The sequence below is a fragment of the Podarcis vaucheri genome (genome assembly GCF_965113315.1).
Source record: "Podarcis vaucheri genome assembly, chromosome: 3".
Lineage (NCBI taxonomy): Eukaryota > Metazoa > Chordata > Lepidosauria > Squamata > Lacertidae > Podarcis > Podarcis vaucheri.
Genome location: NC_138761.1, coordinates 69,473,292 through 69,479,153, shown reverse-complemented (window position 1 = coordinate 69,479,153; position 5,862 = coordinate 69,473,292).

Sequence of the window (5,862 nt, the reverse complement as noted above, 5' to 3'; positions counted from 1 at the left end):
TGCACAGCCTAAGTTCATTTCAGATAAAGTAGTCCTTTGCCTATGACAAAAATATACATCTAGCAGATATTGGCTACAAAACTGTATCCTAGCTGCTGCCTTAACTGAAAGGAGTGCATCAAAACTTTGGAAATAATTCCCCTCCTCTGGCAAAGATACCTCCTGTCAATTTAGAAGGTCCATTTCCAATTCACTTTGGCAGCAAATAGAACAGGAAATGCCAATGGAGCTTATCTTTGCACCCGTAACAATGAACACAATACTGGTTGCAGCCTCTCTGGGTTCCAGCTGTGGTTTTTGGCATCCCTATAGTCAAAACATCTTCCAGAAGAATGCTCTCAGGAATCTAAACTTTATCAAGTCTTGTCACCCTTTGCCTTCAAACGGATGTCTTCCCTTCAACAAAACTAGACAAGCCTTGCAGTTTGGGGCATTAAATTTCGCCATTTTAAATGCCATATTCCTTCTCCTCCACCACCAAATATATTCTTCAAGTCCTTTTATCTTTTACAGAAGCCACCATTGTTCAATGTATGAAAAGAAAACTATCTGAATTTCTCAAGAAGGATTCCAAGCACATCACTAGTAAACAGTGTGTGTCCTCTCAGATGTAGCTCCCTGGATAAAAGGATAAAATGCATTTAATTAATCCATACCCTCAGGTATCTCACCATCTTATAACACTGCATTCTCATACTAAGGTTGTGTATCTGAACATGTTACCTCCCATGATAACATAACAGATATTTCTTTTCCATTTGCAACATATAATGTTATATACATAATGCAATAGACAGTTCTGTGATGGCTTCTGAAGTGTGTAGTAAAATGACCTTTTCCTTTTTAAAAAATAAAAGAGTTGAACAGAATGTGCAATCTCACAGTGAATCTGGTTATACTTATCACAGAATAGAAACATTCCACATTCCAGTTCATCTGCTGCAGCAAAAACAACAAAGAGGCTTGTGGCATCTTCAAGGCAAACCCATTTATTATGGCATAAGCTTTCCTGGACAGCCCACTTCATCTGATGCATGAAGTGTTGTCATGAGTTTCAGATGTGCATATGCACATGGTTGGGGATGGCCTTGTAAATAGCGTGGTCAGAGTGAAATGGAACATTTACTGTCTGAAGAAACCAGGGGTGGACAACCTTTTTGAGCCAGCAGGCACACTTGGAAGTTTAAGGAAGTGATGTTGATGCCAATCACAATACGGCTGCCACACGGATATGAAACAGGGCCACAAAAATAGTGCAGGTATGTCCCACCACCACCAATCAATGATAAAAAGGCACCTAACATTTGCAACATGCCCCCTCCCCACAAACAACATACCTGCAGGGTAAAACAGGGATAGATATTCACCAAAGACAGGCACAGGTGGTACAAAAACGGGGACAACAGAACCACATGTTTCTGCCACTGAAGTCAACATGACGAAGTGATGGATATTTTGCTTTGCTGGAACAGAATTCAGAAGTTAAATTGTTTACAGCATTCAAAGATTAGCGGCATCAGACCCAGATTTGTAGTGGAAGCAGATTTCAAGCTGAACGCTCAGGCTATGGAAAAACAAGGAGAGACCTCGCACACTGGTTTGCTTCTGATCAGCCTGGCAGCCTAGACTCATCTGAAAGTATTTCAAAGCACACATCCTTAATGCGGAAGATTTCTGACACCTACAGGCCAACCTAGCTCACTGCATGGTATAATTCTTCAAAAAGCTGTGGAGCAGTGATGGCCAAACTCGGCCCTCCAGCTGTTTTGGGACTACAATTCCCATCATCCCTGACCACTGGTCCTGTTAGCTAGGGATGATGGGAGTTGTAGTCCCAATACAGCTGTGGGGGGGCGAGTTTAGCCACCACTGCTGTAGAGGGAGAAATCAAACTGGAACAAGCCACAAAACAATTAATTTTTAAAAAGAAGAGTACTTCTTGCAGGTTTTGTGAACAGTTCTGGGTTAACACATGATTGGACCAGCACCAGATCCCCACTGCTACCCAGCTGGATGTAAGAACAGCTCAGAATCCAGCAGATTCCAGGCCACCTCAGGACCTCCCTCACCTCATCCTCAGAAGGGGCTTTCCGCTAGGTTCCACTGGCTAGGATACCAGCAGTGAGCCTTAGAGTCACACATTCAGCAACCAGCAGCAGGTCAACCGAACCAACAGAAGTGAGCAGAGTGATGCATCCACTCAATCCAAACCCTCCATAACCTGGCATGGGGTTGGCTTGCATCTTTACCAAGATACCTCTACGTGGGGCTACCTTTGAAGGTGACGTGGAAACTACAACTAATCCATAATGCGGTACCTAGACTGGTGACTGGGAGTAGCTGCCAAGACTATATAACACCAGTCCTGAAAGTGCTACACTGGCTCCCGGTACATTTCTGAGCACAATTCAAAGTGCTGGTGCTGACCTTTAAAGCCCTAAGTGGCCTTGGTCCAGTATACCTGAAGGAGTTTCTCCACCCCCATCATTCAGCCCGGACACGGAGATCCAGCGCCGAGGGCCTTCTGGCGGTTCCCTCACTGTGAGAAGTGAGATTACAGGGAACCAAGCAGAGGGCCTTCTCAGTGGTGGCAACCACCCTGTGGAACTCCCTCCCAGCAGATGTCAAGGAAATAAACAACTATCCGACTTTTAGAAGACATCTGGAACTTCAGGGAAGTTTTTGATGTTTGGTCTTTTCTTGTGCTTTCAATCTTCTGTTGGGAGCCGCCCAGAGTGGTTGGGGGAACCCAGCCAGATGGGCAGGGTATAAATAATAAGTTATTATTGTTAGATTATCACCATCTGTTAAGCCTGGATACCTGACAGTAAAATCAATTCTTAAAGAGAATGAACACCTGACCCCTACACAGCAAGACGCCTTTTCATCGTTTAAAGACTTATTCACTTTGTAATTACCACTTTTCCACTTGTTGTTTCATGTTGTGTATGTCTGTTGTAATTTTTATGCTTAGAAACCACCCAATAAACTTCATTTTTATAGGTGTGACCCAGAGCATGGCACTCAGCATATACCTATGAATCTTGCCTGGGAACAGAATAGAAATGTCTAAAAGAAATATACATTCCTAAGATGTCTTTTAGAAATGTCTACAAGAAATATACATTCCTAAGAAACTTGTATTTTTGCAGGATTTGGAAGATTAATGTATCAGTTTCCATCAGTGGTATGGAAATAAGGACCTGTCAAAAGTTTTGTCCCTCTTGTACCAGGGGAAACTGTGACCCTTCCAATGTTGTGGGACAACATCTGTAGGACCATCGGCTCTTCATCCCTCTTTTACATAATGGCATTAAACTTACCATCACATTTTCTCCCAAAGTCAACTAATAGCAAACTCTGGAGACCCAGCTGTGTGAAAGATAATTAATTTGGAACTGAAACCCTGGAGCCAAATCAAGAGTTTGCTCATCTCCCTGCAATTCCAACAAACTATAATTGTCCTTGGTTTGTTATAGCAGCCAAAAGGTTTTTAATGAACTCAGAAGAGGCCCAAACTTGCTCAACTATACTGAAAGACTATGGGAAAATAATTTCATGTGATTGCCGCACGAGGCTCGAGCTTTTCCCTGTACAAACGCATAACTGATCCTTAAAGCACAGCGCTTTGGTTGCAGATGTTTGGCTTAACAGGAGATTACTTCACCGCTGCTCTCTCCATGCGTTGCCAGCTTTTATGCTTGTCAACACCCCTTCCCACCAACAGAGCACAGATCCTTCTGCCTGCAAAGGCGGAAAAATTAGTGCGACACACAAGTCTACGCTTCTGGCTCCGCCACAAAAAGTAAAGGGAAAAGTCAACATCTATTGGGCTGGAGACACAAGGAGGATACTCCAGGATCAACGCTATAAACCAATGTGGGGATCATGCTCCACTCGCCTTGCCTTGGTAATCTGGCCTGCACTTGGCCACAATTCCCTTTGTGAATTCCTTTTTCCTCCCAGATTATTTTCTTCTCCTCGGACTATAGGTTTTCCAGTTGTATGAAGAGAGATATTCAGTTAGCGGTAGGTGCACTACTAGTATATTTGGCAAATCAACAACTCACTTCAAGAAACTTGGGGAGAATAAAAACATACCAAATGCCAGCCGTAGAACTGCAGTTCTAGTATTTTTTGGCAGATGTACAATATTTCTCTCCAGGAGCAAACTTAGGAAAATGGTTCCTCCTGTTTGCATTAAATGCTTACTGTGCTAGCTCTGACTGGCAGACAGCAAGGGTGAAACGGAAGATTAAGTCAGTATTGGAATCAGAAGCAAGTCCATCTGCTTGCTGTACAAGGATGAGGCAAGATGGGCACAACCCCCCAAAAAAGTTAAAATAAAAAAGAACAGAATGTGCCAACACCTGTTTTAAGTATTTTCCATGTCTCATGACATGGGCTCTGGTCTCCAAGGCTTATGCCATAAAGTATTTCTTAGCCTTCCAAGTGACACCAAGCTTTTAATCATTTATTGTTGTGTTGTGTTTAGAAGTACAGCCCTTGGGAATTCCTTCTTGCCTAGGAAGTCAATATGTGAAAGCTTCAGCACAATTCTATATGTGTCTACTCAGAAGTAAGTCCTACTTTCAGTGACACTTACTCCGAGACAAGTGGAGACAGGATTGCAACTTTAATGCCTTAGTGGTTTTTGAAAGCTTTAGAATCTACAGAAGAAAAAGAGATGCATTTTATAAGTTATGGGCTATATTCAATGAGCATGTTACTCTAGCGGAAGCCATCACAATGACTCCCACTAGCGCAGCAGGGCTTCCCTCTTCCCCCACAGTGCCCTCCCCAAATCTGCTTCAGAGGGTTAGGAGGACCTCCCAAATACCTGCAAAACAGCATGCAAGGAGAGGAGAGGAGATACCTGTTTTATCAGAGAAGCAGAAATGCTTGCGCTGATGGAACAATCTTCTTGGCGTTACTCTGAATGCACCCGTAAACTATTACGTGTGGCTGTGAGGGCGGAGGAATGCTAGGCCACAGGTCAGTGGTAGTGAACATATTTTGCATGCACAAAGCCTCAGGACACTTGTTGCCCCTCATCTATAATCTATAGTTGTTTTCCATGTTAAAACTTACTGAACGCATTCATCTAATTCTAAGAATTCAGCAATTCAGATAATCTTTCAGGCCAACTAATTCTCCATTTGCAATAGCTATTTCGCTAATTGAATTGAGAGCTCCTTTGAGCACATTTAAGTGCTTGAGCATGTGCATTGTTGTGGGTCAGAGCTGGATGAGAGGGGCCGATGCTGGAAAGCGGGGACTTGGACGCCTAAACTGCACACATGTGGAAGGGAACTGACTAATTGGTCCATCTCTGCCTCTTATCAATCTTTTGAAGCCAAATGTCTCTAATTAACAAACTTTTCTGTACAAATTTTTGTTGTGTTTTATTGCTTATGCTTGCACTCAGGATTCCAAACTCTGCACAGCAAAAGGGATTTCACCACAAGCGAAAAGATCGCCACGCTTATTGCACAATGAATTTCTTTTCTGTTATGCCAACGCGTAGAAAATAAGGAGACCCGTTAAGGGGAAAACGTAAAAACACCAGAGAGTACATTCTGTTCATTTGTTCTCCAAACTTCCTCCTTGGTCTTTGTGCAATAATTGATACCAATTATTTTCATAATGTCTTCTAGCCCTGTATGTGCTCAGCAAACCAATTGAGTCAGCAGCAGGAGGGGGGCGGGAATTGGCTATAGGCATGCATCCAGCGACACCTGCCTATTGGCTCTGAAATCAAATATCCTTCTGCATAAAGGGATTCAGCATGGCAGCTTGTTTGTGGCCAGTATGAGGAGCCACTGAGCTAGATTAGGAAGCTCCAGATTTGGGTTTTCTGAC